We start from the raw sequence: 23,631 nt of genomic DNA on the forward strand, positions 1-23,631 counted from the left end.
GAGCATCTAGAAGCAGACCTAAACAAAGTGCTTGCTAACTGTCCTCTCAAACTGTGAAAACAGCACCAAGGATAATATTCCAACACTAGTCATGTCTCATGTCTCATATTGGACTGAGAATAAGGAAACTCATTGTCTTAGTTTGCTAGGGCTGGCATAACAAGGTACCACAGCCTGGGGGATTAAGCAACAGAAATTTATTTTCTCAGAGTTCTGGGGGCTGGAAGTTCAAGATTAAGATGCCAGCATGGTGGGGTTCTGGTGGGGGCTCTTTTCCTGGTTTGTAGACCTGGACACACCTCTCTGTGTCCTCACATGGCAGAGAGACAGTGAGCTCTCTGGTCTCTTTTCCTACAAGGGTGCTAATCCCATGATGATGGCCCCACCCTCATGTCCTCATCTCCACCCAATTCTCTCCCAAAGGCCCCAACTCCAAACACCATCATATTAGGGGTTAGGGAGACATGATTCAGTTCATAGCACCAACCAAGCAGAGGGAAGGGGAAAGCCCAGGAAATCAGACGAGTTTGGGGAGCCAGTGGGTGGGTAAGCAGCTGCTCCCTTCTGCCCACAGTCAGAGCACAGAGCCACACCGTGGCTGCCGCAGCCGTGGCCTAACCACCATGTGCTGCCTCAGCACATCTGAGTCGTGGGAGCACTGCCAGCATTCTGCTCCTACGACCTCAACAACCAAGCTTCAAAGCAGCCTCCCACGAGAGTGCAGCGAGGGCCCCGTCAGCTCAGGGCACACAGCCTGAGCCGGGTCCCAGCAGCGAGCTGAGGAGCTGGCGGAGCTGGAGCGCGTGGGGGCCCCCGCGGAGGAGGCGGGCCACGGGCATGCCTGGTGCTAAGCCACTGCGGCAAGAAGTGGGTCGCTCTGGGCTTTGTCTGGAAGAATAAGTGCTGTGCCTCACTGATGAAAACACAGCCTTGCTGATAACCAAGGCTCTTCTTGTCCACAGCAGGTGATCCATCTCATAGGGCTGCTGTGAAAATGAATTAAAACCACACACCTGAGCGCTTAGCCCCGTTTCTGGAGGAGCCCACCAACTGGGAGCAGGGAATGGTCACCAATGGTGATGGTAGACCGTGAGTCATCTCCACACTGGTCGTGATGGGTGTACACTGGTTGTCTGTCTCCTCCTATCTCATCTTCCACTGTCACAGAAGTGACTCAGCTGCACATGGTCCTGAAATGAGCAGTCACTTAGTTGATGCGCAGTTCCCCCGCTCCAGGACTGAGTCAGGAGATTCAGACGGAAAGAGAAGGAAGTGTAGAGTGAGGGCTCACGGGACAAGTAGGAACTAGCAGTGTGAACGGAAAAAGAAAGGTTTGGTAAATGGAAAAGTAAAGGGGTCAAGGGGTCAAATGTCCCAGGTTGCGTGGGCTGTGAGGTGGGACAGCAAGCAGATTCGGGATTATCCTGAGGAGACTGGGGTGCCGTGGGCCAGGGTCTGGAATCAGATAGGCTTGAGGGAAACCAAACAAGCAGACAAACCAACAACAATCAGCTTTAAGGTGTTAGAAGAAAACATTTGCAAGTGTAGTATTTCATTGATTCCTACGTATATCCCCATTAATTTATAATACTGTTCTCTATTGGGTGATGAAAGGCTCAGAGAGGTCAGGGGCCTTCCCTATAGGCGCACAGCTTTCTGAGGGCAGATTTGGCCCAGGAAGCCCTGTGTCTGGCTCAGAGCCACTGCACAATGCTGCCCAGAGAGCACAGTGATGACCTACCCCCGCCAACCCAAATCAGACCACAGCCGATTCCATGGACCACTGGAGCTGATGACCTTATGAACTGCAACTTCCCCGTCCAGACTGCTGCCCTTTTTTTGATTTTTGGTGAGGAAGATTGGCCCTGAGCTAACATCTGTTGCCAATCCTCCCCTTTTTGCTTGAGGAAGATTGTCACTGAGCTAACGTTTGTGCCCATCTTCCTCTATTTTGTATGTGGGACACCAACAGAGCATGGCTTGATGAGCGGTGCGTAGGTGCGTGCCCAGGATCTGAGCGAACCTGGGAATCCTGGGCTGCCGAAGCAGAGCAAGTGAACTTAACCGCTATGCCACCGGGCCAGCCCTCAGACTGCTGTCCTTTGATGTGCAGCCAGGCGCTGGTTTCTGGTCAGCCCAGCGAGGGCAGCGAGCCCTGGGGCCAGCAGGCGGTTGGTTCTGCTCCGCTCCAGCAAGAGCTGCTTGAGTGACTGCTCCGCATGGCTGGCTAACCATGTTCTTCTCTATACGTTTGGTCTCCGTCTGGATCCCACTTGACTGTGCAGTAGCAAGTTGTAAGACCCTCGATGCTGGCCTGCGGCTGCCTCCTCCACAAGCACTGCTGGGCTCTCGGGAGCTGAGGGCCAGACGGCTGGACTGAGAGGCCGAGAGTCGCACAGACTTCCCAGCCAATTAAGTGCATCGCACATGCCAGTACCCGGGCAGGTTCTGAGAATGCAGAGGGGTTATGACACAGGCCTTGGCTTGAGGAGCCCAAGATAGACACGCACCCACACCTGTGACGGGGGGAAGCCCGGGGAGGGGTGCTCTGCTCTGGGTGAGGAATCTGAGCCGCAACGCTGGGAGAGGAGGTTTGGTGGGGTGTCAGCAGGCACTGCCTGGCCCAGGGTGGCCGTCCCTGTCGGAGGCCCGGGAATGAGGGAGGACCCCCGGGCCCTGGAGCATTGCTGCACTACTAGGGCAGCCGTGAGGGGGCGTGAGCCTGGCCAGCAGCCACTGACCAGGAGCTGCTGAGTTAGGACCTTACTCTGTAGAGACTGTATTCATCAAGACCTCTGAGCTGCAAACATGGTCGCAAACTACCTCTAATTTACTTAAGCACAAAAGGGGACGCGTTAGCCAAGGATTCAAAGCTCAGGGAGGGCAGAGGTGGGGCTGGCCTGAGACGTCGGGAGGAAGGCGGGACCCAGGCGGGCTCTGCTGTCTCCCCTCCTTGAGGGTGGGCTTCTCCCCGTGGTGGGCTGTGGCTGCCGCAGCTCTGCACACGCACCTTCAAGGAGTTGGTGGGGAAGGTGGCTTCCAAACCCGGGCACAGCTGGGGGTCCTGGGGTAGACGCTGAGTGGCCCACCCTGGGGTGCAAACTCCTTCTGCCTCCCTTCTGGACGGAAACTCCTTCACAGGTGGCTGGTGCTCCTCTGTTGGCCTGGCTCTAAAAGCCAAAAACAAGGAAACTTCTCGAGTTTAATATGTTTGGGAAGTAAGGGATTAAGCAAGGTGTCTCAGTTTGCTGAGGCTGCCACGGCAAGTCCCACAGACTGGGGGTTAAACGATAGAAGTCATCGTCTCAGGGTTCTGGAGGCCAGAAGGCCCAGGTCAAAGCGTCGGCAGGGTTCATTTCTTCTGAGGTCTCTCTCCTTGGCGTCTGGACGGCCATCTTCTCCCTGTGTCCTCACACGGTCTTCCCTCTGTGTGTGACTGTGTCCTCATTGCCTCCTCTTATAAGGACACAGTCATAGTGGATAAGGGCCCCCCCTAAAGTCCTCATTTTATCTTAATCACCTTTTTAAAGACCCCTGTCTCCAAATACAGTGGCATTCTGAGGCGCTGGAGGTCTGAATATCAGGGGGACAGAATTCAGCCTATGACACAGGATGAACATGTCGTCTGATGTGAACTGTGGCGAGGAGGCAGGAATGTGCGTGACAATATTCCAAGTGCTCATCCGGGTCTGTCTTTGTGCCAGACGCTGCTCTAAGCCCTTTTCATGAAGTAACTAATTTTGTCCTTGTAACAATGAATGAGTGGAGATTCCCCAATAAACTGCTTACATCCATTAAAAAACAAAAACGAAACAGAGGCCCGGGTGCAGGGGTTGGTCTTGGCTGGAGCGGGAAAGATGCAGGCAGACTGCTCACTGGACAGTCCACGCTCACATAGGCGTCCGGCCATTTTTCACCACATTGCAAAGTCATGTTCCTTCCTGTCCAATTTTTTTGTTACAATACCTGCTAGTTAATCAAATTCATCAACATATATCTGCTGAAGATTCGCTTAGTGTGGGGCACAGAGCAAGGTAGCTGGAACACTTGCAGGTGTAAGACGTGACCCTGTGGGGGAAATATTTTCATGTTTGCTTGTACGCGGACGAAGAAACTCTGGAAGGCTCCAAAAGAAACCAATTGTAATGGTAAGCTGTGGGTGGGCAGTGGGCAGATGGGGACAGATGAGTGCGGGAGGGTGGTCTCTGTATACCTTTTTGTATATTTTGATATTTTTTGAACCCTGTATCTGGATGGCCCATACACAAAAATTAAGTTTAAAAAAAAGGGAGAGAGAGAGAGTTAGACAGGAGCCCGGTCCCTCAAGAGACTTATAATTAGTCATATTTGTATCAGGCTCTAACTGTAACAACCCCTAAGTCTAAATTATCCGACCTTCACCTAACGGCCTCTGAGAATGTGTGGGACTGGCCTCATTATTCCTGCTTTGCAAGGAAAGAACTGAGGCTGAGGGAGTGTGTGCACATGACCACTAAGTGAGGGGGTTGCCGAGCCTAAACAGGGGCCCAGTTCTCCGATTCCTAATTTGGGCCCTTCACGACACACATGGCTGGTCCTTAGACAATGATGATAATAGAAGCTACTAGTATCATTCATTCAACAGATATGTTTTGAGTCTCTGTTGAACCAAATGCACATTTCCCTGACCATTGGGGCTTATATTCTAGGAGGGAAGACAAGCAGATACTTAGATGAGCATATAATTACATGTCATACTAAGTTCTATAAAGGAAAATAAAGAGATGCCATGAGAAAATAGCAAAGTGAATCTATGCACAATGTGGTATTGTGATAAACATTCCTAAATTGCTAATAAGTACAAGATAAACCTTTGACTTTTTTGGCCTGGAAAAAAATTTCCCAATAAATATGTTTAGGCATATTAAGTGTCAATGTCCACTGACACGCTAAAAGTCTCTTCCTAAAAACCAAACTGTCACAGAGCAGGTGCCAGCCCCATTGCTCCCTTGGATGTAGACAGACCCCAGCACCTCTGGGGTTGATCTCTGTCGACACTAGAAAGGGAGGCTGCTGTCCATGGCCGTGGCCACTCGGGACAACCAGGAGCTTATCAGGTAAACACCGAAAGGAAGGACAATCCAGACATACTGTAGGGGAGGAAACAAGCTTTCTTCTACCCATCACAGATTCTCAGATGACACTGTATAATAAGGGACTAACAAGACAAAGAAACAAGTTTATGAGCATGTGTATCTCATGCGTACATGGGGAAGAATAACTCAAAGAGGTGGCTTAGAACTCTGTTGATATGACATCTTCAACAAAGAACAATAAATTATAAAAAAAGGAGAGAGAGAGAAATGCCGTGAGAAGGAATAACCAGGGATGACACCTGACATTGGCTGGTCAGGAGGGTTTCTGGGGGAGCGACATTTCAGTTGAGATCCAAAGAGCTGCAAAAGGGTCTTTAAAACATGAGCATGATAGGGGCCAGCCCCGTGGCCGAGTGGTTAAATTTGCGCGCTCCGCTTTGGCAGCCCAGGGTTTCCCAGTTTGGATGCTGAGCGCGGACCCACACACCACTCATCAAGCCATGCTGTGGCGGCGTCCCATATAGAAGAACTAGAACGACTTACAACTAGGATATACAACTATGCACTGGGCTTTGGGGAGAAAAAAAAGAGGACGATTGGCAACAAATGTTAGCTCAGGGCCAATCTTCCTCACCAAAACACACACATACACACACACACACACACGAGCATGATTGTAAAACAGAAAGAAGTTGAGGCTACAAAGAGAAGAGTCATTCTACCAGCCAAAATCCATGGTCTTGGAACAAAATGTCATTTGTGGGTTCTCTGTTGTCCCATCAACTAGCACACACATAGTAATGTGCCCAGCTTGCTCCCTGGAAATATGGGATGAAAAAAGAAGTAGGAGACATGTTCCCTGACCTCAAGACACTTACCACCTGGTTGGGGCAGTGAAAATAATCCCTGAAACAGTCACAGAGGGTTTTAGAGAGCCGTGGGATTGGGGAGACAGACGCGGGGTGGAACTGGGTGTGGATTGTTTGGTAGATGATGCAGTGGGGAAGGCCTGGCGGGCAGGGAATTGAGGCAGGTGCATCTGGTTACTCAGAGCGGCAGAGCACGGTCCCGGGTCAGGTGCCGCTGTGAATCCCGGCTCTTCCATGTGCCAGCTGGGTGACGCTGGGCAAGTCATTTTTTTCTCTCATCAGTTTGCTAATCTGGAAATTAAATCTTAAGTTTTCTGCCCCTTTTGTGGTTGTGAATGTTAAATGAAGTAAGATCCATGGAGGACTTTGGAGAATGGAAAGCCGAGCCCCATGGCTTTTAGGACGCGGGGGTGGGGCAGCTCCCAGGGGCAGTGCTCGCTGAATTTCCAGCGGCCGCTGCAGCCACCAGCTCAGCCTCCTGCCTAATAACCGGCCTGGGGGCTACAGACAGCCGTCCAAATCTGTGCCCCCTAATTAACAGTCTTCACTAAATGATAGGTGGGTTTTGTGGAAACCCCACACAACCACTAAGGAAACCATCCGGGTTTGTAACAGGAAATCGGTCTTTGGTCTCTGGTCTCTCATCTCTCTCTCCGCCCCCTTTCTCCCTCGCAGGGGCTCAGGGCCAGATCGCGTGCCATATAGACATCTTTCAAAGAACTCTGAGCAGGACCTATCTCACACGCATTCATCAAATATATTATTTACTTCAACGCATAACATATGAAAGTAGTTAAAACCAAGAGTGCAACTGAAGTTCTTTCTTCTGGAGAAGCGCCTCGAATAATTCAGGCACTTAAATATAAGCTACGTCGTCCAGAGGCCGCTCATGGTCACGGGGAGGGCGAAGTCTGCGGCTGCCGCCCTGGGACACGGTTCCGCCACTACTCTGATGCCTCGGAAAACGTGGATCAGTTTAACCTTAAACGTGCTGAACAATCTTGAAAGGCACATGTGTCCTCTTTCTGAATTTTAGAGTTGAAAGAGATCTGAATCTCCCTTTAGGGCTCCTTCGCACTATGAGGTCACATAGCCAGTTAGCGGCAGATCTGGAAAAACTCAGGACTCAAGCATCCTGATGTAGACAAGAGCTGTCTCCCTGCACCGCCCTGCCTCAGTCTCCCGCGGGCTCGCAGGCATTGGCCGGCTCTCGCAGGCTGCGAGACCAGGAGGACCCGGGGAGCACGGAGAGACGCCCCTGCCGCCCGCACGCCGCCTGCTCTTCCAGGACATTCCGCAGGAGGCGGGAGGGCAGCTCCCTCCAGCGGCTGGACTTCACTGTTGCAGCTTGGCTTTATAACGCCATCCATAATTAGTGTCTCCCTTTTGGGGTGTTTGTAAAACGTCTTTCGGTACTAAGTCTCTCTGCTTTAGTCCAGGATTACAGCACTTCCTTTGTTTCCTTATTTTCCTAGGACCATTCGAGGACTGCATCCATTTCCTCTCAGATCTTGCCCTCCCTGGGAGGACCCTCAGTAGTAAGGATGTTTACAAAGCGGGAAGGGACAGGCCTTTTCAAGACCTGGCTTCCGGTCCTCGCTGTACCCTTAATGCTTTTGAGATCTTCGTCAAGACGTTGATATGTTTTCCAGAGCTGCTTGTAGTTATTTATTGTCCAACTATAAAGTACTAAACACTGAGATATGAAAAGGACAAGCAAGATCCCTGCCCCCCAGGAGCTGTCCCTGTAGTGGGAGACAGGCACATAAGCAATTAGAACACAAGCTCTAGAATAGAGCAACCACATGTGTGAAGATGCTGAGGCATAAGACAGCCTGGTTTTCCAACACTCGAACTACAAATGGACTACAGACTATAAAGAGGTGAGGGTGAGGATAGTGTTAAGAGGTCATCAGGGGTCAGATTACAAGGAGCACTCCATATCTAACTAAGGAGGTTAGATTTTATCCTGTCAATTCAGGCCACACTTGTAGACTCAAGGATCCGGTTTCCTTGTTAGAAAGATGGCATGGGTTGAAAGGGCAAGCCCAGAGGCAGGGACACCAGCCAGGCGGTTCTTGCAACAGTCCAGGTGGGTATAAGTTCCTGAGCCAGGAGGAGAAGACAGAAGAAAAGACCCAAGAGATACGAGGAGACCCAGTAGAGAGGGTGTTATAGAAATTGTGGGAGGAGAAAATGTCTAGGAGGATTGGAAAAGAGAATTGTCCAATGCTGCAGCCCAGAGGCAAGATGGGACCAGGAGGCAGCCCATGAGATTTGGCCACCAGAGGGGGCTGAGGGCCTCAAGGGGACCAGTTCCCGTTCCTTCAGCCAGACTGCAGGTGTTGAGGAGAAACAGGAAAGGGAGATGAGGGGAGGGGAAGAAAGCCTTAGTGACCTTACCTGACCAGTAATACAACGTGTTATGCGACTGTTGATTCAAAACCTTTCCGATGGGATGATAAAAACGTCCTGGAGACGGAGGGCGGTGATGGTTTCACAACAATGTGAATGTACTTAATGCCACTGAACTGTGGGCTTACCAATGGTTGATTTTATGTTCTGTATATCTTACTACAGTTTTTAAAAAGATTTTTTAAAAGCTTACAGAAAACGATAGCATTCTGCACAAATTTTGTTCATTTGTTTAGAAGGCTTCGAGGGAGAAGCTTGCACTGGCCTTCAGCTCAGATGTGGCTGGGAAAAGGCTGGACGACCAGGGGTCTGCGGTGTTGAGAAAGCACGACCCCTCCTAGGTCCTGTAGGACGTGAGGTCCGTGCAGTCTAGACGGGGAAGCAGGTCTTACAAGCAGCACACCTGTTCAGAGGGTGGCTTTGAGGGTCAAAGGGGGAGCTACGCATGAGGACCCTGGGTGACATACTGCGTGTGGAACAATCACAGGTCTATCCTTACTAGTGCCCTCTGATCTTACGAGTTCGTATTATAGTAATGAATACAATTTAAAATCATTTTTATTTTCATCGAGAAGAATTTGGAAAATATAGAAAACTATGAAATAAAATAAAAATTCCTCACTGTTTCACAACCTGAACATAGCATATTATATAATAGGACTTTTAAATAACTTTTCTTATTATGGTTGATATTCACATTTGTTGTTGAGAATCTGGAAAATACAGAAAAGGGTAAAGAAGTACATACAAATCTCCTAAAATCCTACAGTCTAGAAATGTTTTCACATATTTATTGATAGTCTGTTTTCCATGCCCTTTAAATTAAGCTATATTGTTTTGACAACTGTTTGTTCCACTAAATATAAAAAACATGAAATTTTCTCACATTATGGAATATTCTTTTAAAACATTTAAGTGACTGTATAATATCCCATCTTATGTGTGTAATTCCCCTTTTGGACAATTAAGTTGTTTTTAGTTTTCAGAAAAAAATGAACTATTTTTGCTTTTTAAAATTAATTATGATGGTTCTGTGCATCAAACATAGAAAAACACAGAAACAGAGAAAAAGCCACTGGTAATCGCACCACATACATAGCTACTATTAGCATCTTGGCCTATTCAAATTTTTTTCAGTCTTTTCCTATATACACATGAACTTGTGTATATATATATATATTTTTACTTAAAAATCTATTCTGAAGATTTTCTCAAATCAATAAATATTCTACAAGACGATTTTTAAAAGCTGCTGGCAACATGGTATTTCATGTTAAGAATAGACCACAATTCTCTCAATTAATTCTCAATTGTTGGATGTCTCAATTATCTGTCATTTTTGCATATTATAAATTATACACTATATGAGAGGATACCATGCACTCATTAAAATAATTTTCTAAAATAATATTTCATAACTTGACAACATGCTCATGCTACATTATAAAGTGGAGAAAAAATAAATTAAAAAATATTATCACCATGATGACAAGCTTATACATATGTCAAAACTCATCAAATTGTGTGCTTTAAATATGTGCCGTTTACATCAACTATAACTCAACACAGCTGTTTTAAAAGTAAGATAAAATGCATTTCTTTAAAAAGTTCATCTTGACATGGTGAGCATCTTAACGAGTCCATCTTCATCTGTCCTTCGAGCAGGTTCTCAGGAGCGGAACTGCGGCCTCGGGTCCTGGACAGCCCCTGACAAACCGCCATCTATTCTGGAAGTTCAATCGGAGATAGGAGGACTGAAAATTTTTTCACTTACCAGACTGTTAAATAGAGAAGAGGATATGATGATTCTTTTCAACAAGTACAAAAATATTTTAAAATATGTCTTCGCTTTGTGTTGGGTCATAGTGAAGAAGAAGAGGGCGAGAAGGCAGAACCACGCGCGAAGGAGACGGGAGAGGATCGCCGGGAGCCCCAGAGACCCCCGCCTGCCCGAGCCTCGGCGCCCTCTCCCGGTGAAGGGGTGCAGGTGCACCATTTGCAGATGCAGCTGCGAGCCAAGGATGCCGAGATTGCGGCCCCCGCTAGAAGCTGGAAGAGGCCAGGGAGGATTCTCCTCGGGAGCCTTCAGAGGGAGCATGGCCCTGTGGACGCCCTGATTTCAGACTGCCAGCCTCCAGAGCCGTGAGAGAATACTGCTCCGTTGTTTCAAACCACCCAGTTTGTGGAACTTTGTTACCAGAGGAAGCTGGTACACCAGCAAGCCTGTCTTCCCCTCTCTGACTAGAACACAGAGTGCTTCCCTGAAACAGGAGGCACACTTGCACTTCGTGTATTGTTTGTGTCACTGAGCTAACCTCAGTCTCCCCACTAGACCATAAACTCCATGAAGGGAGGAAGACATTTCCCCAGGGCCTAGCATGTAACATTAGAATAGCTGGGAATGAACAAGGGCGTTGTGGAGCAGGTGTCCTGTACCTGCCATGTGCCGAAGTGCAGGTGACACAGGAGGGGACTTGAAGTCTGTGTGCTGCTGTCCACCTGTGGTCCTGAAGCTCCGCCATGGCACTGTTTGGTGATAGTGACACCACTGAGTATGACCGATCCAGCATGCCCAGGGACCAGCTGCTGTGCTGAGCACTCGACCAGCATTGTTTCATTTAATCCTCACACGGGCTCCATCCAGTTGGTCCCTATCCAGTGTGGTTCCTACTTTACAGACGCAGAAACTGAGTCTTTGCCGAGGTGGCACAGCCAGAACACAGCAAAGCCACCACTGGAGTCTGGGTTTGTCTGACTCCACGTCCGGTGACATGAACATCAAGCGCATCCCAGAGCTCTCGCTGGGCTCTCTTGAGCGGGCCAGGTTATGGGAGTGACCACGCGTGGTTAAACTTGAAATTTACATTTACAAAGGAAATGTGCAAGCGGATCCTTCCTGGGCAGGGTCCCTTATTTGTCCTCCATTCTGCATCCAGGATGTGGAGCCATCTAAACAGCAGATCCCTTCACGTCAATCACCTGCCCCCAGGGTAGATCCTTCAGTGCTGCGCCCACCGCCGACTTCTCCTCTGCTCTCAGCCCACATGTCTGGCCCAGCACACCTGGGCTCTGTTCTAGCCACCCGGAGCTGTCTGCTGTCCCCAAAGGGCGGCTGTCGACACCTTCTCACAGCAGCTCTCTGCACTGGCCTCTCCTTCAGCTCTGTCCCCCTTGGCGAGTTCAGAAGTCACCTGCTCCAAGAGTCCCTGACCCAGTCTGAGCTGGGTGCCCTTTCTCTGTGTTCTCACATCGGCCTCAGCAGCCTTAGCATGCTGGACGCGAGAACTCGCTTATCTCTCACCAGACATGCAGGCCATCTGTGTGGTTGGAAAATGGGGCAACTTGAGGGAGTCAGGGAGAAGAAGCCTCTGGACTCAGGTACCAGCAGACCTGGGAGTGCATCCTGCTCCTCCAGCTGCCGGCTGGGGAACCTTTGGGCAGACACCAGACTAGCTGAGTTTCATTTTCCCATTTTAAAATGAGCTTTCTCATACTCATCTCATAGAGTTGTTGGGAGCATTGAATTAAATACAAAAATAATTGTGTATATTAATAACGCCAGGCACATAGTACGCTTTCATTCCCTGCATCCAATTCCATGTAGTGGACATCTTTAACCAATAAGATTACATCTGCCTGGAAGTCCCAGACATGACTTTATACTCTTCTGCATCCCATAGACCTTGGCAAGTCAAAATCCATACACCTACATCTGTGCCTTCCAGTGCGGTAGCTGCCAGCCCTGTGTGCCTGCCGAGCGCTGGAACCGTGGTTCGTCCGAATTGAGATGTGCTCTCACTGTGAAATGCATGTGGGATTTTGAAGACTTGGTGGGAACAAAAGAATGTAAAAATATCTCAATAGAAATTTTTACTATTGATTACATATAAAATGATAGAATTTAGGATATATTGGGTTAAATAAAGTATATTGTTAAAATTATTGTCACATTTCTTTTTACTTTTGTTTAATGAGGCTGCTAAAAAAACTTTAAATTACATATATAGCTCACCTTTGTGGCTTGAATTATATTTGTATGGACAGTGCTACCTTAGACTCTCAGAAAGGAACCTGGAAGCTTATGTCAGTTCACTCACTGTGCGTGTGTCTGTGTGTATGCGTGTGTGTGTAGGGGGTTAAACCTCATGATCCACAATGTTCTAAGGAGCTAATCAGATCGTAGCGATAGGTGCCCTGAGCAGGGTAACCGGCTATGGGCCATCGGTCACAGAAGAGGCATCATAAAAAACAAACAGTCTGATTCACTGGTTCTGACATTTGGCTCTGCTCCTGTGGCCTTTCCCTGTGCACTGTCCAAGGTTCCACATCTTGGGAGGCGGCTCTGAAGCATCGCCACCTCCGGCCCCACATCTATTCGCTCATGTGCAATGTAAAGAGTCAAGTGTCTGCTGAGGTTGGAAGGGCTTCAGATTTTCCAAGATGTTTTCAATAAAAAATAGTCATCAAGCAAGTTGGGAGGATGTCCACTTGGCAGATGGAAACACTGAGGCCAGAAGGGCCAAAGCCTTTGTATTAATAGTACTGTACACTCCATAGAAAAAACTCTTACTTCAGTCCGCATCGAATAAAGAAAAGAATGTTCTGACTCCAGGAATGATGGCTTTGAGGAATTATGAGTCACCCTTGGAAATTTCTGAGAAAATCCGTTGGTAGAGACCAGAGGCAAATGTGAGAAGAATATAATTAAAGAGGCCACTGATTGGGATAAAATACTTATTTACTTCAGGAGTCTTTCAAAGGGGAAAGTCAAAGAAACCAAGCAGTCAGTTGAGCAATAAAAAAAACAAATCAAAGAAAAACTACCATACTAGATTAAGTAGAGACATCAAAAAGTCCAAAGATGATTAAAGATGAGACTCTAACTGCAGAGCATATATGTGTAGGCTAATAATCCAAAGCAAACACATTCAGACAGAGAGGAAAGATGATGCCGAATTAGAGAAAGACATCCAACCAGCTCGGTTCCTTCATCTCCCCACGCCTCAGTTTCTTCACATATCGTGATCGCTAAGGCTCCTTTTAAATCCAAATTTAGGATTATATATGATAAATAGCTAGATGAAAATTTTGTATTTTTTTAAACTAAAACATTACATGGCAATTTTTGTAGAAACGGTAACAATTACATCTGAGCAAGAAAGGAAACCAAAATCATTTATCTTCCACCTAGAGAAAGCTACTGTGAATATTTTAATGTATGTTCTCCCAGATTCCTATATATATAAATATAGGTAATTTTATTATTACCTGTTTTCAGTCAACAGAATATTTCAAGGATGTTTTCTTGTCCTTGTTTTGCTCCCATGACATTGTTTGTGACGGCTACTATGTGTTATGGTTCAAACGAAGGCATGAGAATATAATATTAGCTGCAGGCTGTGTTATAGTGCAAATGTGAGTGTGTCCAGAATGGAAGAGATGAAGAAAGTTGAGGAAAAAAACAACTTATAACACCTTCTAGTTTACAAACGACTTTTTATATAAAAGCTTTATAATCTACAAAGTGTTTTTATATCTTTTCTTATGACTGCCCAGCTAGCGCAGTGTCTAGCATATAGGAAACATCAATAAACATTATTGATAAATGAAAAAATTAAAAATATGCATTACTTTATGTATTCCCCGTAACACTGGGATAAAATACAAAGCAGCAGCAGCATTTTACAGATTTTACAGGTTGCCTCTGTCGCCTTGGTAAAATCTCTCATGGCTTATGTAGCATTTTGCACAAAAAACCCTCTCATTTGAGCCTCATAAATGCTGTGTAACTAGGATTTTAGTCACATTTAATGACAGTTGGAAACTGCGGCCCAAGTCATCAGAGGCAGACAGTCAATGAATGGGAGCGCTTGACCTTGAATCCAGACCCATGATGCTTTCCATTGCTTCTCAAGTGTGAAATGTCCTGCTCCACCTTTATTTAAGCAGTTTGCGTTGTGGTGGGACAGAATCACCTGTGTGCTGGGAAATGGTTAGCATTCAGCTCTGGGGGAGGTGGGAGCCCTGACTTGTAGTGTTTGCTGATTTCCCTGGAGTAAATGCCTCACCGTGGCCAGTGTGAAGCTACTGATGTGATGTCACTGAACACAGAGATGGAAGATGTCCACAATCATTGCACAGGTGTCAGCTGGCTCTAATATACCCCTGGAGGAAACAAACTTTCTTTCCACCTAATTATTAATTCCTGGAGGCCAGGGACTGTATCTCTTTTCAGTTTTCACAATGCCATGTGCACAGACAGCAATAAATAGACATGTCGGCTTGGCATACATCTGTAGCCTGGCTCTGCTGTTCTGGTTCCTCATTCTTCCTGGTTTCCTCTCCTGCACAGCCCTCTTCCCCTGCACTTGGGGGAGGACAGGAGATGGTTTCCCTTTTCTTCATCTTCATTTCTGTCCTGGTCATGGCCAGTCATGGGCCTCATGAGAGAAGGAGAGGCCTGGGGGTCTCAAGATCTCCTGCTTTCTAGTCTGTTAAGACCCTGATTAGAGTCTTCTTCTGTCCCAGGGTCCCAACACCTCGCTGTTTCCCCAACTTCTGGACTGTTGCTTAGATGGGAGTCAGTGGAAGGTGGAGGTGACAGGTGGGAGGTGAGGCTGACCTTCACCTCCTGGGACATTTCTTCAGAACTGCACTTGCTCAAAATCCATAAACAATTTGGAAGTCTGGAAGTTGCTAATTATACCAACCAAGGCTACAACTCTTGGGGCTTTTTCTGCTAAATATCTTACTGGGGATTTTCTGCTATGGATCTTAACTAAAATTGGTCTGTGCTGATAAAGAAATCCCATTTTATTGAAGGTGAAATGTACTACCAGTTAAACAGTAAAGAGTGACCGAACAGGAAGGTGGAGAAAAGACAGACTTTGGTGCCATCTTCTGGAAGCTTCTGTTTTTACATGCATGTATGAATTGAATAGAATTGACAAAATAGAAATGTATTCTATTCTCCAATACATGGTTGATTTTGAAAATCTCTTATGAGAAGAAACGTGGAAAACATAAGTTTAATAATGCATTAGTTAAATGCTGGCTTCTCCCCTACTAAAACATTTATCAAATCTGCTATCAGATTGAATTCTAACTCCACTTATTTCCCCCTCCAACCTGACCTCCCTTCAAATACTAAGACCCAGTAGAAAAGCTGAAGACTGGAGAAGGGACGATGAGAAAGGCAAAGGCTGGGAAAGGTCCTTGGTCTGGAGAAACTGAGAAGGGCTTCTATGCGTAAGCCCACCCAGCCCTGTCTCTGAGGAGAGAGAGAAATGTACTTCCAGCACCTTCTAAAGTCAGGTCACCACAGCAAAATGGAAACGAGAAAAGATGTGACACCACACGCACCAACAAGCCACACACCTAGCACGGCTCTGCTGTGGAGCTTCCTGCAGCTGCAGTCTGGGGCCAGAGCCGGGACCTCCTGGGTGGGGGCAGAAGCCTTCACCACTGCCCCGGGCAGGTTACACCTCAGAGTCTGATCCGCGGTGCCAGGCCCCATGGCTCTGTCTCCACACCAGGGAACAGCTTCAGGAAAGCTCAGGGTGCTTTGCCCCTCTTCCTCTTTTGAGTTTTACTTCCTTCAAATTCGTTTTCAATGTTTATTTGTAGGCCATTGATAAACAATTTTTTCTCTCCCCAAAAAGACTAGACCTATTTTCACAGAAATATGACTTAGTACGTGCACATGATTTGATGCTTTTCAAAGGCTGTCATGGCTGTCACCTCACAACAGCCTGTGAGGTGGTTAGGAAGGTGCTGCTCCTAGTGCCAATAATGAGACACTGAGGCTCTGAGAAGCCTGAGTGTGTTGTCCGGACCCCTCAGACCAGCCCCTCCAGCTCCCGGGCCCAGCTTCCAGTCACACCCCTGTGCCGTGGAGGGACCCAGGGACCAGGTGGGGCTTCCGTCATGTGGAGTGGCCGCAGGTCACCCTCACCAAAGCTGGGTGAGTGGCTGTCACCACCCCCACCCCAGGCAGCCTGAGCCGTGCTCTGTGGAGCTAAGGGGAGCAATGTAGAGAGAGAAGACACGCCAGGGCCTCCACAGATCTTGGAGCGGAGCACGGGGGACTCCCAGCAGGCGACGAATGTCCAGCACCCACTATGTGCCGGGCAGGAACCCGAAGCCAGACTGAGTCCTGTGTGGTCCTCAGGGGACTTTCAGTCCAGTCAGGCAGACAAGACAGGTGTAAATGACTACAATACAAAGCAGGAAATGGTCGTATGGTAAGCTAGACTGTGCTAGGAGACCCCAAGGAGAGGTGTCCCTTCCGCTGGTGGGGAGGGACGGGAGTGCTCAGGTGGCCTGCAGCGGGGCCTTTAAATGGGAGAGTAGCTGTGAGGGATGGTTTGAGATCAGAAACAGTCACACTCACTCACACTCTCACTCACACACACAGTACTCTCACACACTCTCACTCCCACAGTCACATGCACATTAACAGAGGGAGACCCCAGGCCCTCTCCACCCCCAGCTTCCAGGGCTGCCCCAGGGTCCCACTTCCCCCTGAAATCCTGAGGAGCAGGTCACACAGGTCCTGATGATGCTGAAATTCATGAAGGTTTTCTCCAAAACTGAGGGACGACAAAGGGCCGTCTCCTCCCACTTGCCCACACTCTAGGCTTGGTTTCAGCTTTGCTGGGCCCAGGCTGTGGGAAGCCCAGAGCCATGCGATGTCATTGGCTTGGGTCAATGTGGCAGCTTTGACTTGTTTCTGGAACCAAGGGGCTGGTGGTGAATTACAGGCCTGGGAGCTATTTCTATGTTTCCTGGGGCCTCCCAACCTTCCCGGAGATGGGACAGCAGTCAGGGAAACTGTCCCATGGTGGAGCTTGTACATCTCAATGGCAGAAACTCTCCTCCCAGTTCAGCCCAGAGGACACCCCACCTGTGACCCATCCCGTCATCCTCACACTCCCTGCTTCTTCCTCCTCCCTCCGCTAAGAGCGGCTCAACAAGCTCGGTGGAGCCTTCCCACAAATACTAGTGAGGAATTCCTTTTGAGTTTTTTGAACATGAGAACCAAGGAAGTAATTTCAGGTGTTCAGAAGTGAACCGCAGGTCCCATTGTGATGTTAAAGGCTTCACTGAGGTTACCAATATGTTCTATTGGGAGGAGAAAGCAAAACCTTGCCCTTCCACAGCCTATAAAAGTCCTATCCATTGACACCATGACCACAATGATTTTATCTGGACTTCAAGCCAGGGGTCCCCAAATAGATTCTGTGGGGTCCCATCACTGCCCTTGGAGCGCAAGTTCGGAAAGCGTGCTTTGGAATTTTCTGGGAATTCTCTGTGGATGTTAGTTGGAGAGCAGGAGGTCAGGCTCACGGTAGGAATTTTATCCTCACTCCTCACTTCTCCTATTTTCAATGCATAAATTGGATCAGAAGTAGAATTCAGGTTCATTCATTCATTTGACAATTATTTAATACTTGCCCTGAGCACACCTTATATTAAGCATTGGAAATACATATATGATTAGAACGTGTCCACACTCTATGAGATAAGCTACACGATAATAAAAGTGTATTTAACGTGGACTCCCAGCTCTTCAGTGCCCGGGTCCCTGTCTTACTCATTTTCCACCTGTTGCACTGAGTACAGTGTCTGAGATTTAAGTGAAGGAGTTCAGTAAGAGATTGTTGAATGAAGAAATGGCCAGTGATTAAGAATCTACTTGTAACAATGGCAACGTGTCCATGTCAGAGGAGGAAAGGCATAGCATGTCATCAGCAAGGACTCTGTGGTAACACGCACATAAAGGAATTATTGCTATTGCTTATTAAAGAAATAAAATAAAAGTAATGTAGGCATGGGGTGAGAACATTTAATTCTGCCTAGGAGTGCTGGGATGTTGAAAGGAAAAAACTCAGTGTTTCTCCTTACTCACCAGTCCACTCTCAACACTTCCGGCCACCAAGTGTGTGGAGGTTATTAGCACACTAAGCAATCACCCAACACCCCCTGGGAGTCCTACAGTCCAACTCAGTTCTGACACTGTCTACTGGAAATAGCAGCAGATCCCACAAGTTAAGGGTTCAGTCCCACAAGACTGAGCCCCACCCCCCACTTCAGCCGCTAATCACAAGTCCAAGTTGTTACCTGTGCTTCTGACCAACTATAAATCGGGGTTCCTATATCCCTCTCCTTGGGCTCAATAATTTGCTAGAGTGGCTCATGGAACTCAGGAAAACAGTTTACTTACTAGATTACTGGTTTATTATAAAAGGATACAACTCAAGAATAGTCAGATGAAAGAGATGCATAGGGCAAGGTATGGGGAAGGGGTGCAGAGCATCCACGCCCTCTCTGGGAGCACCACCGTCCCAGCACCGCCACCTGTCCACCAACCCAGAAGCTCTCCAAACCCCGACTTTAGGGATTTTTATGGAGGCTTCATCACGTAGACATGCTTGATTAAATCTCGGACAACTGGTGATTGATTCAACTTCCAGCCTCTTCTCTCCCTGGAGATCTGGGGCTGAAAGTTCCAACCGTCTAAGCAGAGGGTTGGTTCCCCTGGCAGCCAGCCTCCATCCTTCAGGGCTTTCCAAAAATCACCTCTTTAACGTGAACTCAGGAGTTGTTGAAAGGGGCTTTTGATGAACAGCAAAAACACTGCTTTCACCTTAATGCTCACTGAGGAAATTCCAAGGGTTTTAGGAGTTTTGTGCCAGGAACTGGACAAAGACCAAATATATATTTCTTGTTATAAATCACAACATTACCAATGTCTTCATAGGGAAGCTGCCCTTTGAGCTGAGTTTTAAGGGACAAGTAGAATTCACAGATGGGTAAGATAGAAAGGCCAGTCCCACAGAGAGAACAGCATGGGCAAAATCCCTAAAAGTGAAAGATCATGACCCATCACCGAGTAGATGACAATACAGGACATGTGTGGGCAAGCAGAGAGATGGTGCAAAATATCTGAGCAAAGGAATTTGTTTTCCTTTTGCTATGCTTAAGAGGTCAGGGTTTCTCCTGTAGGCAACGCCAAACCATTGAAAGTTTTAGACCTCACTGTGCTAGCAACGTGGAGGTGCAGGCTGGAAGCTGGAGACATCAATAAGCAGTGGCATTGGTCCATGTGAGAAATGATGCAAGTACAAAAAGGGATGACCTGGGAGATGGAGAGAAGGATGCAGAGGTGAGAGGGTGGTGCAGGGCAGTGATGAAGAGCTCGACCTCTGGAATTAAACAGACCCAAGTTTCAGTCCAGCTATCTGTCTATTAGCTCTGTGACCTTGAGCAAGCTCTCTGTGCCTCAGTTTCCTCATCTACAAAACGTTGCTAATAAGAGTACCTACCGCATATAATTGGTGTATTAAATTAAAATGTTAAGGATTACTATGATGTCTGGCACATAGGATGCCCTCAATAAATATTGGCTATAATTATTACTACTGACTAGGCATGGGGGGAAGATGGAAAGGGAGAAGTCGAAGAAGACTCAGATTTGTAGATGGAGCAAGCAGGCAAAAGATGATGTCACAGACCTAGATGAGGAAGCCAGGTGGAAGAGCACTCTTGAGGGAGATCATTGGAGTTCCAGTTTTGGAAGTGTTGATTTAAGATGCCTATGAGACATCAATGCAAATGTCCATTAGGCAGTCAGTGGAGAGATCTGGGCTGGCGTTGGACATCTGGGGGATTCACAGCACAAAAGAGAAAGTTTAAGCCAGTGGAGGACATGACATCATTTGGAAAGGGACCTTCAATTAGGAAGAGGACACCCGCATGCAGAGGGGGCAGGAAGAAGGGCGCCCAACACGATGCTGGGGATTGTCGCAGATGGAGGAAGGAGGACCTCCAGAAGCCATGCAGCCGAGGAGGAAGAGAACTCACTCAGAACCCACTGTGTGCCTGCGTTCTGCTGAGCAGCTCACTAAGATAGGTAAGACACCAGCCTGGCCCTCCAGAAGCTTACAAGAAGCTCCAGGAGCTCCAAGAACCTCACTTTAATGGGCTGCAATTCTGTTAGTTGTCTCTTTTCTTTCTTCTCTCCTCCTTATGAATAAATAAACTTCACTTGCAGTTTTGCTGCCCATCTCTGTCTTTGCTTATAGGTTAGTGGCTGTGTGAACCCACGGCCTCAGCCCTTGTAGAGAGGGCAGGTCTGCTGAATGCGTTACGTGGGTGGACCAGATGTCCTGTGTTGCCTTCCAGCTCTGCAGAGCTTCCTCCCAGCCGCTGTGGCACACGGCCCCAGACAGTCAGTACTTTGAGAAGTGAGTTAAATACTCTGGCCAGGAAGAAAGGAAGTGTTGGAAGTCTGTGGGAACATAAGGCAGCTGCTTTACAATCTTTGGCATTGCAAAAGATACATGCATTTCAAATTAACTTTAAAGCATGTCTAGTTTTGCAACGATGCCATACATGCCTGGGGCAGGCAAGAAGCTATCTTTATGCAATTCGACTGATTAAATATAACCATGTGTTAGGAGACTGACTGAGTGGGAACTCATGGGTGGGAACCCTCAATATTTGTTTACACCCCAGCAGGTTATTGGGAACTGTAGCTCTCCAGCCTCATTGCCTGGCAAATTCTCCCCCCACCAGGACGAAAGGGTACCCCGATGCCAATCTGCAAAAGATGGTCCTGAGCTCGCTCTATGAATTGGACAGCTCTGTCCTAGAATCAAAGACTGGGGTGCTTGCTATGATGGCTCTTGCCCACCCCCCTACCCCCTGCTGAGGGTGCGCAGATTCTGAGAACAATCTGAACAGTTATTTTTGTTACAGTGCAAGGAAATCTTGGCGTGCCAGTGAAATCCAGTTTAGTTAGCGGATAGGTACATAGTGATGAGTGATGAGGATGATGGCAAAAGAATGGCAAATACATCCCTAGGGCTTAATGGACCAGACATTGTTTTACACACTTTACATGCGATAACTTGATCCTGACAACAATCATATGAGGTGGGTGCTATTATTACCAAACTCGATATATAGGGAAACTGAGACAGAGAAGTTAAGTAGCTTGCCCAAGATTGCACAGCAGGTAAGTGGTAGAGCCAGGATTTGAACCCAGACAGCCTGCCTCAGAGTCCATACTCTCAGACTTTTTAGTTGCTGTATCTCTGCATAATCTTATATGTCTCGATTAGCTTTGCACAGCTTTTTTTAAAACTGAAATCTCTTTTATCCTGTCCTATTCCCATATTTACTTCTTTCTGAGAATTAGCTTGCTCTAGTTCCCCCCTTCAGTCAACCTTGGTGCCCTTCTCTCCCTAGGGCCTCAGAGCTCCCTGGGTGCTTCTTTCAGAAGTCCCTGCTCCTGGCAGGTCGCTTCTCACTCACTTCACTTGGACTGTCCCTTCTGTTTCCATCAGGGTGAGGAGGGCTGCATCCAAGACCATCCTCCAGAAGGAAAGGCAGAGAAGCCATCTGCCTGGGTTGGAGGGGAGTCAAGGAGACCAAGGACAGGTTGGAAAGCCATTGAAATTGGCCCAGAATGGCTAAAATGAAAAAGACCAATAATATCAAGCGCTGGCGAGCATGAGAACAACTGGAACTCTCATATGTTGCTGGTGGGAATGCACAATGGTAACCCCTCTTTGGAAAACAGTTTGGCAGTTTCTTATGAAGTTCAATACACACCTATCATACAGCCCAGCACCCCTACTCCTGGGTATTTGCCCAGGAGAAATTAAAACCTATATTCACATAAAACTTGTATGCAAACGTTCACAGCAGCTTTATTTGTAATAGCTAAAAACTGGAAACAACCCAAACGTCCACTAGTAGATGAATGGATAAACAAATTTTTGTATATCTATACAGTAGAATAAGACTCAGCAATTTAAAAAAAAGAAGAAGAAACTGTTACCAAACCAAAGTGGGTTCCCTCCTGGTGAGTTAAACCAGACTCTGCACCAGAAGTAGTTGTCTCACGAAGTAAAGTATATTTGTGGCAAATAGGAGACCATGAGGAATCATTTCCAGAGTCATGGTTCCCTGAACAAAGGGAAGCAGGGACCTTTTATTTCTGATGGGGGGTGAATATTCAAAAGGCAGAGGTGGGTATTCGCTTGCACAGGCTCAGTTGGAAAACACGCCTCCGCATGCACTGCAGGTTATGGTAATAAGACCTAAGGTCCTCCTGGAGAGATCTTAGCATGGAAAATAAGGCAAAGGTCAGAGGCAGAGCTCTGGTGGGGAGGCTTGGTCTGGTTCAGGGAGCATGGTGATTGAATCTCCCTGACATAACAAAAGGAAAAAGAACAATTTGGAAAAAGTTAAAATATCCAAACCCACCCTTGAGTGCCTTGGGGTCACTAGTTGGTGACAAAACTACAAATATATGCAACAACATGGATGAATATCAAAAGCAGTATACTAAGGGAAAGATGCCAGACACGAAAGATCACGTACTACATAATTCCATTTTTGTGAAATTCTAGAAACAAAATTATAGCAACAGAAAGCAGATCAGTGGTTGCCAGGGCTGGGTGGAGGAAATGGATTGACCATAAAGAAACACAAGGGATCCTTTTGGAGTGATGAAAATGTTTCCTATCATGATTGTGATGGTGGTTACACAGCTGTATGCATTTGTTAACACTTGCCAATTGCGTACGTAATGTTGGTGAATTGTACGTAAATAGTACCTCAATAAGGCTGATTTAAGAGAAGAACGAATAAGGAAAGCTTTCACAAAGAAGCAGAAAAGAGAGAGAGCAAAGCCTTACCAGCTAGGTGAACTAGGCAACGTGTAACTGCTCAGTGCTGCTATTTCCACACGCATAAAGTAAGGATGATAATGCCTAGGCCTCAGTAAATGTTCGGTTTCTGCCTCCTTTCCTTTCTTTTTTCCTTTTTCGGTACCATCAGACTAGGCTGGCTATAAATCTAGACGATCATCTAGCAGTGGGATGGGGCTTGTTGCTACAGCCTCTTTCCTCAAGGTCGTCAGATAGAAATAGTTCTCTCCAAAGGGGCGATTTCTCCCCCGCAGATAAAAAGACACGAAAACTCCTGTGTATTATAAGGGGAGCACAAATTGATACAATATTTTCAGAGTGGAATTTCCAAATATTAACAAAATATTAAATGCACATGCCCTTTTCCTTAGCAATCCAATGCTAGCAAAAAATTGCAAAAAATATCCACGTAGAAGGATGCACATTGCAGTTTTGTTTATAAAAGCAAAAATCAAAAACAACTCAAGCTCCATCAATAAGACTTGGGTCGGTGAGTTAAGGGACCTCTATTCCTTGGAATACAATGAGCTGGCGGACAACATAAAGTAA

The sequence above is a fragment of the Equus caballus genome, chromosome 1 (genome assembly GCF_041296265.1).
Source record: "Equus caballus isolate H_3958 breed thoroughbred chromosome 1, TB-T2T, whole genome shotgun sequence".
NCBI lineage: Eukaryota > Metazoa > Chordata > Mammalia > Perissodactyla > Equidae > Equus > Equus caballus.